The 12,003-nt window shown below is 36.0% G+C and overlaps 1 non-coding gene across 1 annotated transcript; it reads left to right on the top strand.

Annotated features, from left to right (window-relative positions):
• Nucleotides 1-254: 254 nt before the first annotated feature.
• Nucleotides 255-358, top strand: LOC114619349. The gene has a single exon (XR_003711128.1). It is a non-coding gene; the product is annotated as a U6 spliceosomal RNA (small nuclear RNA).
• Nucleotides 359-12,003: the final 11,645 nt, after the last annotated feature.

Genomic DNA, 12,003 nt, shown 5'->3' with positions numbered 1-12,003 from the left:
GCCGTTAGAAAAAAATTCTAAAAGAGCTATTTTGATCCCCAGAGATCTTATACAGATAGCTTTTCTTAGGGACCAAAACCCAGTCTTTTATTTACATATCAATTCAGTCATTTACCCCACCTTCCAACTTGATTATCAAGAAAAAAAAAAGAAAAGAAAAGAAAAAAAAATCAGCATTTCATGACCTTAGCCCCTTAATTCTTAGGAAAAGACAGCTACTACATTTTTTTTTTAAAAAAAAACATGGCAAATGAGTGCTCACTTCATCAGCACATATACTACAATTGGAAAGATACCGAGATTAGTATGGCCCCTGTGCAAGAATGACATGCAAACTCGTGAAATGTTCCATATTTTAAAAACAAAACAAACAAACAAACAAAATAAAACATGCCAAATGAATTCAGAGAGCTGCCTGCCTTTACAAGCACAAACAATAAACTTAGCTGTGTGGGATACCATCCTGAGATTACCATTCCAACAGTGCCTGCACATAAATTTGCTCTTCTCCCAGTCTGACCTTGGACTCAGGAACCTGCCTGCCTTTGTATCTTTCTGACAAGCTGGCTCATTAGTAGATTGTCCTCTGTTCTTTTAGGTCCAGGAAGCCCATAATACAATTCAAATTGCATCCTCACATTTTTCATAGTTGAAACATTATATATTTTGAAGTCATGTTTTAAGAATTCTTTCCCACATTGTTAAGGGCTGTCTGGAAATGGCAACATTTACCATTTTTATTAAGGACATAGAAACATCCTTACCTCCTAGATTCATGCTGTCTCTCATTATCATGGAGTCATTCACCTTGGCAGAGAGGAGTTTCCCAGATAACCTTGGTATTTCCTGAAGAAGGAACATGAAGATATACATGTACATGTACATATACGTATACGTATACATATATACAAGCTCCATGCTCAGGACTTGTCAACATGCTTGGAGGCCCATGTCCTTCTGGCTCTGTTTCATTGGGACAACTATGTCAGGCTGTTCCTTCTATGACAACACAGGATTCAGCAGTTTCCCCTTCCAAGAAAGTTTCAACCATTCTCCCTTGGCCCTTCATGTTATCTTCTTTGGATCTGTTGATTAAAGCATGATTATTTTGTACTTTATTGCTAATATCCACTTATAAGTTAGGACATATTACCGTGGGATACCTAACTCAGGATGATATTTTCTAATTCCATCCATTTGGCTGAGAAATTCAATGTTCTTATATTTAATGGCTGAGTAGTATTTCATTGTGGAGATATACAACATTTTCTTTTATCCCTCTTTCAGCTGACGAACATCTAAGTTGTTTCAAGTTTGGGGGTTTAGGAATAAAGCTGCTATGAACACAGTTAAGTAAGTGTCCATGCATAATGTTGGAGTATCTTTTGGGTATATGCCCAGAAGTGTTATAGCTGGGTCTTGAGGTAGAATTATTTCCAATGTTTTGAAAAATCACCAGATTGATTTTCAGAGTGATTTTTACAAATTTGGACCCTCATCAGCAGTGGATAAGTGTTCTTGTTGCTCCACAATCTCACCAGCATGTTCTGTCCTTTCAATTTTTGATCTTCATCATTCTGATGAGTGTAAGGTGGAATCTCAGAGTTCTTTGGCTTTGCATTTCCTGGTGACATTTCTTTAGGTGTTTCTCAACCATTGGAGGTTACTATACCAGAATTCTCTTTCTAGCTCTGACCTCATTTTTAATTGGGTAATTTGGATTAATAGAGTAACTTCTTGTGTTCTTTATCTATTTTGGATATTTGCCTTCTGTCTGATTTGTGAGTAGTAAAGATTTGTCCCAACCTGTATACTTTCATTTCGTCCTAATGAAAATGTCTTTTGACTTACAGAAGCTTTTCAGTTTCATAAAGTTTCATATATTAATTGTTTACCTTATTGCTTGAGCCATTGGTGTTCAAGTTGTTTACTATGTCAACTAATTCAAGGTAATTCCCTACTTTTTGTTTCGAAGTTTGTTAATTTTGTTATTAATATTTTGATTTCATAATGCATTGTCTGGGGATTTTTATCATTAATTAAGTTATATATTTACTCTATATTCTGATCATAGCTTGCCTTTCTTCCTCTCCTTTCAGTCCCAACCTTTCATAAACCCCTCATTTACCTCTCTTTCCCTTCAACTCAGAAAAGGGGAGGCCTTCTATAATAGTTAGCCAGCCTTGAAATATCAAATTTCAGTAAAACTAGATGTATCTTCTTATACTGATCCTAGACAAGGCTCCCATTTAGGAGAAAGAAATCCATAGGCAGGCACTGCTCCCACTTTATGAGTTCCACATGAAGACCCAGCTGTACAATGTGGGTCTGAGTTCTGCTCACATCAGGATACATCCACTCTGGAGGTAAAACTCAGGGAGTTTGACTGTGCTTATCTCACACCACCAGGCAGGTACTGGGCTTCAGGGATGAACTAAGACCACCACTCTGAGGGCACACTCTGAAATGTGGGAAAGCCTGAGGTGGTTTGGGGGTCCCTGACTGCAACAAGGAAGGGGCCAAGGAAGTTATCTGATTCTTGGATACCCAGGTGCCCCTTCTGCTGATGTTCCCATGTTTATGATTCCTTTGAACCATAAAAAGATGACAACTCACTTAAGATAGTCAACAATGCATCCTGCACCATCAACTGCTTAGTTCCCCTGGCTAAGGTCACCCATGACAACTTTGGCATCATGGAAAGGTTCATGACCACAGTCCATGCTATCACTGCCACTCAGAAGATTATAGATGGGCCCTCTGGAGAGCTGAGGCATGATGGCTATGGAGCTGTCCAGAACATCATCACTGCATCCACTGATATTGCCAAGGCCGTGGGCAGAACCATCCCAGAGTTGAACAAGAAGCTCACTGGCATAGTCTTCATTGTTCCTACCCCCAATGTATTTGTTGTGGATCTGACATTCTGCCTGAAGAAACCTGACAATTATGAGGACATCAAGAAGGTAGTGAAGCAGGCAACTGAGAGCCCATTAATGGGTATACTTGGCTACACTAAAAACCAAATTGTCTCCTGTGAATTCAACAGTAACTCTCTCTCTGCTACTTTTGATCCTGGGTGGCATTGGTCTCAATTACAACTTTGTAAAGCTTATTTACTAGTATGGCAAATAATATGGCTACAGCAACAGGGGGGTGGACTGTACTGCCTACATGGCCTCCAAAGAGTAAGAAACCCTGGATCACCCACCCCAGCAAGGACTATGAGAGCAAGAGAGAGGCCCTTGGTGAGGGGTCCTTGTCTGAACTCAGGCCCCTACACTGAGCATCTACCTCACAATTTCCATTTCCAACTCCCATAGTAACAGAGGAGGCCTAGGGAACCCTACTCTTGAATAGTGTCACTGAAGTTTGCTGCACCTAAAAGAAAAAACATATTTGAAAAATATAAGATTGTAGATGGATTTCTTGACTGAAATGTAAAACAGGAACAGAGTAGTTAAGGGCCTCCAGTTCTAGCTCCAACTTTGAGCTCTATGAAGAATAACATAATAAATTTATTGATCACTGCTGAGACAAAAATTCTGTTATGTCATTTTCTGTTCTCATTACACCTAAGATCTTCAAATCTAAAATATTTTTAGCATATTTTCCTTCTTCCCTGAGTTTGCTACTGTCAACTTCTAGGCATGGAGCCCACTTTCATTTTATTTTTTATGTTCCTTCTCTTTTTTCTATTTTTGAGGTTGAAAATTCATAAATATATTATAACACACTGTAAAAGTGGATAATATTACTATAAAATTGATTTTCTTTATTTGCACATTCATTGAAAATCTTTGGTGTTTATTGCAATTAGTCTAACTCTTCAAACAGGAGCTATCACCTTCTCTCTTACCTAAATAAAAACAGCAGGAAATACAAATCACACTCAACAGCCTGACACCAGGATGTGTAAATAAATACCTCTGAATAGAATTTACACATCTCATATTGTGTAAGCTACACAGAACAGGAAAGGGAAAGATTTTTTTTTTTTTTTTTAGAGAAACCTGGCACTCTTTCTAATAATTAAAGCAATGAAAATCACCATTTGGTTGTGGAAACAGGCTTTAAAATATTTAGATTAGCTGGCTCTACTTTGTCACCACTACATTATGAGAATGTGTACCATATAGTATGTACTCAATACATGTTTTCTAAGCAAATGATTCAATTGTGTTTCAAATAATTAATTTGATACCACTTAGAAGAACTAGGTAAAATTTTGGATAAATACTTTGAATGTTACTATCTTCCAAATTATAAACAAGAACCTAGATTGGAAATCAATGAGTTGTCATCAGAAAACTAAGAAACAAAGAAATAACATCTTCATATATATAAAGTCAGGAGGACCCACAGAATCATGAATGAGATTTGCTTCCTGAAACAGAAACCATAGAAGTGTAGCTGGAAGATATGCATAGATAAGACTCCTGGGCAATTGCTGAAAGCTTGGTTTGGAATAGCCTTAAGCGTATAAAACAACAACAATAACAAAACAAATAAACAAAAACAAAAACAAGCAGACAATCAAACAGAAAATTATAAAACCCAAGGAAGAGATGTAAGGTGAGGAGAATCTCCGCTTTGTTGTATACATCACCTCCAAGAATGCTGTAACATTTTTATCATAAATATATGAAAAATATCTGGCAGTGACATAAAGAATAACCCTGGTGAAATATACACAGAAATGTTTTCCTATGAGAAAAAAAATCTGCAGGATTTTTACCACAGATCAGTAGAAGGCAAGCATTCTACTCAGTTTCTTCTATCTTCCCTGCCTAAGCTAAAGTACTGGAGATTGAAAATAATTCAGGAGAAACAGTTGTTTGTTCTTCACACACAGGCTCCATACACAAACCAATGAGAAAAGAAGTTGAAATGGGTGATTATAGAGTAACCACTCTCTCTGCACCTTCTCAACCACAGCAGCAGGAGTTCAGAGTAATAGCTACTCATTTCTGCAGAGACATTTGTGAAATATGGATAGAAGAAGAATGCATATGGAACCGTATAGTCAGGAGGCATGTAAAAAAGAAAGTTAGGTCACTGTAGATATAAATATCTTGTTACTTAAAGACACAGCAGAGACATGATCTGTTGACTTCAAGTTAGATTAGTGAGTTATTCTCTGACAAAGCTGTGACTGTGCTAAATACCCTACAGACTTATTGACTTGACTAGAATGTCATGACTGTGTAGCAGTTGAGGTTGAAGTTGAGCTCCAAATTATTTTTGGCTACATTAAGGCCCCTCAAAATTCATTTATACTGTCATTGTCTTCTGTATTTATTCTAGTATCATTAGTATAATTAAGTTAATTTTTGGGAATATACAAGTTTCCAGGCCATTATCATCTACCAAAACTAAAACTAATAATATTATAAAAAACACTACAATTTTTTGATGAGATAATTGATGTCTCCACAAATCTTGGTTAACTGCATTGGTTTTGTGATGTTCAGTCATTCTATTACTATAAAAGAGCATGATATCTTCCCCACAGTGGAAGCTATAATTCTGAATAACCCAAGTCCATGTTCCCTGGCCATGTTCACTCAAATCTGGCTCAGAAAATACTATTTCTTATTCACGTTGGAACAAGCCCTGTGTTTGATGTAGGCAATTTCAGTTCTCATTTAAACCACAGGTTTTAGCAGCAAAAAATTGCTAGGTACCATAAACACAAGTAAGAAATGAGATAAACCAGAGACAGGAGACTCAAAGAAAACATCAAAAGCAGATTCAGGAGCTAAAGAAATAGATGACTCAGTGTATACACATTTGCTGTCTTGCAAAGAACTGGAGTGTGAATTCCAGAATCCATATACCAGCTTACCATTGTTTCTAACTCCTGTTTTGGGGATCCAATGCACTCTTCTGGCATTCACTGTTATCTGTATACACACACACACACACACACACAGACCCTCCCCCCACACACACACATCTACACACAAACAAATTTCCTGGAATTCTTAGACATAAAAGTTAAAAGACTTATTACTAAGTATTGTAGAAAATCTTTACTCTCAATCCAGGTCATCTATTTCACCTGTGATCATTCAGTTGTCATATAAAAGACACAAAGGGGCATGTCTATGTGGAATTATCTTGATGATGATTGATGTAATAGGACACAGTACACTGTGAGAAGTACTATGCCTAGTTATGTAAACCTGCTTTCTATAATTAGTCTTTATTAGCACTAAGGGTGGGCACGTATCTACCCTTTATTGTATTAAAAATATATTTTCTGTTAATAACCTTCAGTTATTAATTACTATGTTTAATTTGGGCTTCTCTTAACTCCAATTGGCCAGACCTTATGGCTCCTAACAATCATCCTACTCTTCCACATTCTTCTCCTCATAATCTTGCCATATTAACCCCAAGCCCAGGAACACCAAGCCCCACCTATCTTAATTCTACTCAGCAATCAGCTGTAGTTATCTTTAAACATCAATCAGAAATAACTTGGGAGCAAGGTCACATAGTATCACTTGAGTCTATGTGTAGACTCTCTCTTCTCTGGGGCAAGCAGGCCTTGAGGGTCTATACTTAACATTACAGTACCTAGTAGCAACAGACCAAACCTCAACAAATAAGGTAATCATTTGTATGATTTTTAATGTTTTTGTTGCTACTGTTGTAGTTATCAATTTGACATAATTATTAGGAAAAGGAAAACTTAGTTGAAGAATAACTGCCATCAGATTGCCATAAGGGCATATCTATGTGGAATTGTCTTGTGGTGATTGATTAGTAGGACACAGTCCACCATGAGAAAGATTATCCCTAGGTACACACAGACATGCCCTCTATAAAAACTAGCTGAGCAAGCTAGAAGGAGTGAGCCAATAAGCAACATTCCTCCATGTTCTTTATGATAAAAGAAATAATAATAGCCTATCATTTCAAAGACACCTTAAGCAACTGGTGAGTACACAGCCAAGGAAAGACCAGTATATATGGAGATCAATGGAAATTTCTCAAACCATAAAAAAAAGAATAAACAAGAGAAAAGGGGGACAGACATGTAGAGTAAGCATGTTATTTAAGTACTATTGGGAATTAAAAAAATGTATCTAACTTCTCTACAAAAAATCAGAATGAAGCAAAAAAATATGTAAAGTTATAAAAGCAATGCTAATGTATAAAATAGTAATTAAGAACATTACAAAATTAATGCAGACAACAAATCCCTGATGCAGTAACCTCAGATAACACTGAATAGAAAAAATGCAGATGATGAATCATGTGCCTAAAAATGTCAGTCATTGTAAACTGTACTAGAAATGTAAACAGAAAATCTTGAAATGAGTCAGAGAAAGAAGTTGTGTAACATACTGAAAAAACAGGACAGGAATTTATGTAAACATCTCATTAGAAGCCATGCGTGAAAGAAGAGAAAGGAAACTGACAAGAGAATGTACTCCAATGACCTAGAATTCAGTACTTAATAAATTCTTTATATGTGACAGAGAGGTTTCTAACTAAACAGCATATATGGAAATTCACTAAGAGACTTGTCCATTCAAAGATTTCTTTTTTCTTGTTGTTGGTAGGGAAACTATGGTGACTTTAAGAGGGACAGGCTCTAAATTTAAAACTAAAAGGGAAGAAAGCAAAGCTGTCAATAAGAATCTATAGGCAAAGATTTTACAGATAAAATAAAGGAGATATACAACATCAGCACTATATAGTCTATTAAAAATAGTTTGTGGGTAACTTTACCGAAGTTGTCTAAATGTCTTTAAGTGCACACCAAAATAATTATCAGAGATAACTCCCAAAGACAAAATAAGTTATGTAGCTTGTTTGTGCAAATGTATAAATGACAGATAAGTAAAGGAAACACTAGCAGGCAGAGTATTTTGTTACTCAGTATGATGAAAAGCAAAGAAAAGTCCTGGCTTCCTTAAAGTAAACTAAAAATCAGTTAAAATTAATTATATTTTGTTAGTATTTTGTCTAAGTTCTTCCCCACAGTTACCTGGCAACAGCCAGGTGTGCCTGACTCACTATAAAAAGGGCTGCTCATCCTCTCTTTCTGCTCTCTCTTGCTGCTGTTCTGTCCTCTTGCTACTTTCTCCCCTTCTTTCCCAATTTCCTTCCCTCCCTGTTTCCAGATGCTCATGGCCCAGCTTATATTTCTCTCTGTCTCTCTCTGTCTCTGTCTCTGTCTCTGTCTCTGTCTCTCTCTCTCTCTCTCTCTCTCTCTCCTAACCTCTCAACTCCCCTCACCATATCCTGAATAAACTCTATTCCATATTATACTCATCCTGTGGGGGGTACCATGGGGGCGGGGGCGGGAAGGGTGTCTCAGCATGGGATTGCAGAATCAACGTCTTCCCACCCCACTCCTCCTGCCACCATACAGTACCTCTACAAAACATATTCCTGGCTTCCTTATCTTTTTAAATAAAACAACAGCAGGATCCCAAGTGGTCAAGAACACCACAGGAAAACACGCAGAATCCACTAACCTGGCTTCGGAGTTGCTGAGACTGAGTCAACAACCAGGGAACCTGCACATATCATACATGGATGTGCAGCTTGGTCTTCTTGAGGAACTCCTTATGTTGGGAAACAAACGTGTCTGTTTCTAAATTTTTGCCTACTTTTGGAACCTCTTTCTTCTTACTTGGTTGTCTTGTTCAGCCATAATGTGAGGGGAGGTGCCTAGTTTATTTTAACTTGATATACAATATTTGGTTGATATCCTGGAAAGCCCGCCCTTTTCTGAAGAGAAATGGAGGACAAGTGGATAACCATAGGGGAACAGAGGACTAGAAAGAGAGGAGTAAGAGGAAACTGCACTCAGGATGCAATAGATAAGAGAGTAAAATTTTGAAATTAAAACAGTAAAAATGAATAACTGATGGGATGGGGTGCAGTACATAATGCTATACAGAAAGCTGAGCCTGAGCCCCTCAAATGAAATGTCAGTGTTAAGTAGGCAGACAAATTCAAAACTAATAATTCATGTGGTACACCAATATAAAAAAAAAAATGTCAGCTACTAGATTTCAAAGTCTATCATGGACCCTGAAAAAGATATGGGAAAAATGTTATGTTCTATGCTTCAGTTCTTTGAAACACAAAGGACCCACTCAAGTCACTTCATGTAAATAAGGCTGTTGGGTTCCTTAAATGGATGGGTTACTAGAGAGGAAGTCTGTGACTGGAAACACACAATATTTTCCAGATTAATGAGAACATTAATGAGGACAAAACATTTTAATTTTCAAGAAACTCTCTGAAAATAAGAATTGAATAAAGACGGAGCAAATTAGGTACATTTTCTGAAAAAGTAAAATATCTTTAAAGATCATCTGTATTGTTTCCTTCCATTAACACAGATATTTTATCTTTAATTTCTCTTTTATCTTTTCCTTACTTCTTCCCTCCTTCCTCGTTTATAAATTGTTTTCTTTCTTTTGGTTGCTGTATTCACTAGAATGCAAACGTACTTATACAGAAAAAGATATTTTTGGAGGAGGGCTGGGAATGTTAACACTAATTATTATAATTGATATATTACTATGTTTGCCTTTACTGAATATCTTCTTTGTAATACCTCTCTTTTTGGTGGACAAATTGATTTTTCTCTGAACATGACAGCATGAATATCAATGTTTATTGTTTTAAGCCAATGTACTTGAAAAATGATGCTAATGTACTCAGCTTGTAAAGCAGAAATAATTAGAGTCTTGGAATTTCTAATGCTTCAACGAAAATAGCATTACCAAAAATCAAGTTGGGAAAGAAAGGGATTATTTAGATCACACTTTCAATTTATAGCCCATCATTAGAGGAAATCAAGACAGAAACTTGAGCAGGAGTGAAACTTTTAGGCATGAGCTGATGCAGAGGCCCTGAAAGGGTGCTGCTTACTGACTTGCTCCTCATGGCTAGCTTAGACTGATTTTTTTTGATCACAGGACCAACCAGCCCATGGATGGCCCCACCAACAATGAGGTGGACCCTCATCCACTGATTATTAATTAAAAAAAATGTCTTACATCTCAATCTCATGGAGTCATTTCCTCAATTTCTTCTCCTTTCTTTCTGATATCTCTAGCTAATATAAAGTTGACCACTCAAACAAGCTAGTACAATTAACACACACACATTGGTTTTTTTTTTTCTTGTTATTGGATGATATTATGTACTGAAATAGAAATAAAAATAGGGATTGCTATGTGGCAAATTGTTCTAACCTACATGTGGTTTTTACTTGAAAATTATATCCTTAAAATAGCAACTTTTCATGAGAAGAAAGAATTGAAATGCAGGTCAATAAATGGATGTCTACACTTTTGCCTCTCACTCTCCCTCAGAGGTTGAAATGCCATCACTCAATTCTAACTGTACATTCCTGAAGAAGTTGAAGGAGTGATCCTGATTTCTGGTCTGGATTTTAGCACTATGAGATTACAGAAAGACAGCCTCTCCAGCAGCACTAACCATAGGATGTAATTACAAATAAAGAATAAGAGTATTTGCTTTCAAGACTTAAACATTGTTGTTGCTTTCAGAAAGTAATTTGCTTTTCTTTTGCTTTTCCTCCCTACCAGTGCTCAATGCAATCTATACTGCCTGCAAGCCAGACTTTAAATGAAACAGATGCTACAAATTTAAACTATGAGCAAGTGGTAAAGTTGTTTCTTAGCAACAGAAAACTTTATGAGTTTTTATGAAAACTTTAGGAGTGTCACTTTGCTAAATGTGCCTTCTTCGATTTAGTTTTATGCACTTGATGGGTTATTATAAAGCTGAGCAGTAGATCAAATCAAACTTGATACTAGGTTTAAAAGAACAGAAATCTACTGCACAGATTTTATACTGTTGACATTGAGAACCATAGGAAAATAAAAAATATTTCTTATGTAATACTAAAAAAGAATCACAGACTGAAATTTGAGAAGGATTTCACATAAACATAATTTACTTAGGCTACAAACCTTTTCAAGTAAACCATTATTTTAAAATCTTAGATTTTCTGAAGCTTTAGCTGACTACATGAAGACAAAATAAGTAACTAATTAAAATGATTTACAAATTTCATTTTCAAAAATTCTGTTCTCACAGATTTTTATTCATTAAAAGACATTGGCAGTCCTAAAGTAATAGAGGAAATTCATAGTCTATATTCATATCTTGATATTATCATTATTTTGTTGTAATATGAAATATTATGCAAACTCTAGAAAATTTGCAAACTTTTTCAGTGGCTGTCTCTAGACATTTTCAACAGAACCTGAATTATTTTATTACAACCTTTCAGAGCACTTGACATCTGTACAGTTCACGTGACTTTAAAGCCAGAAATGTAGTGATCATTTTCTTTCCTTTTACCTTGGAATATAGCTTAAGAGAGTAAATGCACTGAGACTTTATAAAGTTATACAAGGAGCCAATGGAGGACTTCTGAACTCTGCAATAAATGTTACTCTTTCAAAGGAGAACAAATAGCAAATAGTTCTTATTAATTCTTATTCTCATTCTTACTCTTACTCTTATTCTTATTCTTACTCATACTCATACTCGTACTTATTCTTATTTATTCAAATTATATCTTGCTCACTGCCCCCACTCCCTGTTACCCCTCCCATAATACTTTCCCATATTTTTTTAATTTCTTTCCTGAGAGACATGAAGTTCTTGTCATGCAGATCTTTCACTTGTTTTGTTAGATTTACCCCAAGGTATTTTATATTATTTGTGACTCTTATGAAGGGTATTATTTCCATATTTTCTTTCTCAGCTCATTTATCCTTTGTAGAAAGGAAAGCTACAGATTTGTTTGAGTTAATTTTATATCCGGCTATTTTCCTGAAATTGTTTATCAACTGTAGAAGTACTCTGGTAGAATTTGGGGGTTGCTTTTTGTGTACTATATCATTTGCAAATACTGATAACTTGACTTATTCTTTGCCAATTTGTATTTGTTTGATCTCCTTTTGTTGTCTTGTTACTCCAACTAGA

The sequence above is a fragment of the Grammomys surdaster genome, unplaced genomic scaffold (genome assembly GCF_004785775.1).
Source record: "Grammomys surdaster isolate TR1022 unplaced genomic scaffold, NIH_TR_1.0 149, whole genome shotgun sequence".
Classification (NCBI taxonomy): domain Eukaryota; kingdom Metazoa; phylum Chordata; class Mammalia; order Rodentia; family Muridae; genus Grammomys; species Grammomys surdaster.
This window is presented reverse-complemented; position numbering and strand designations above follow the sequence as displayed.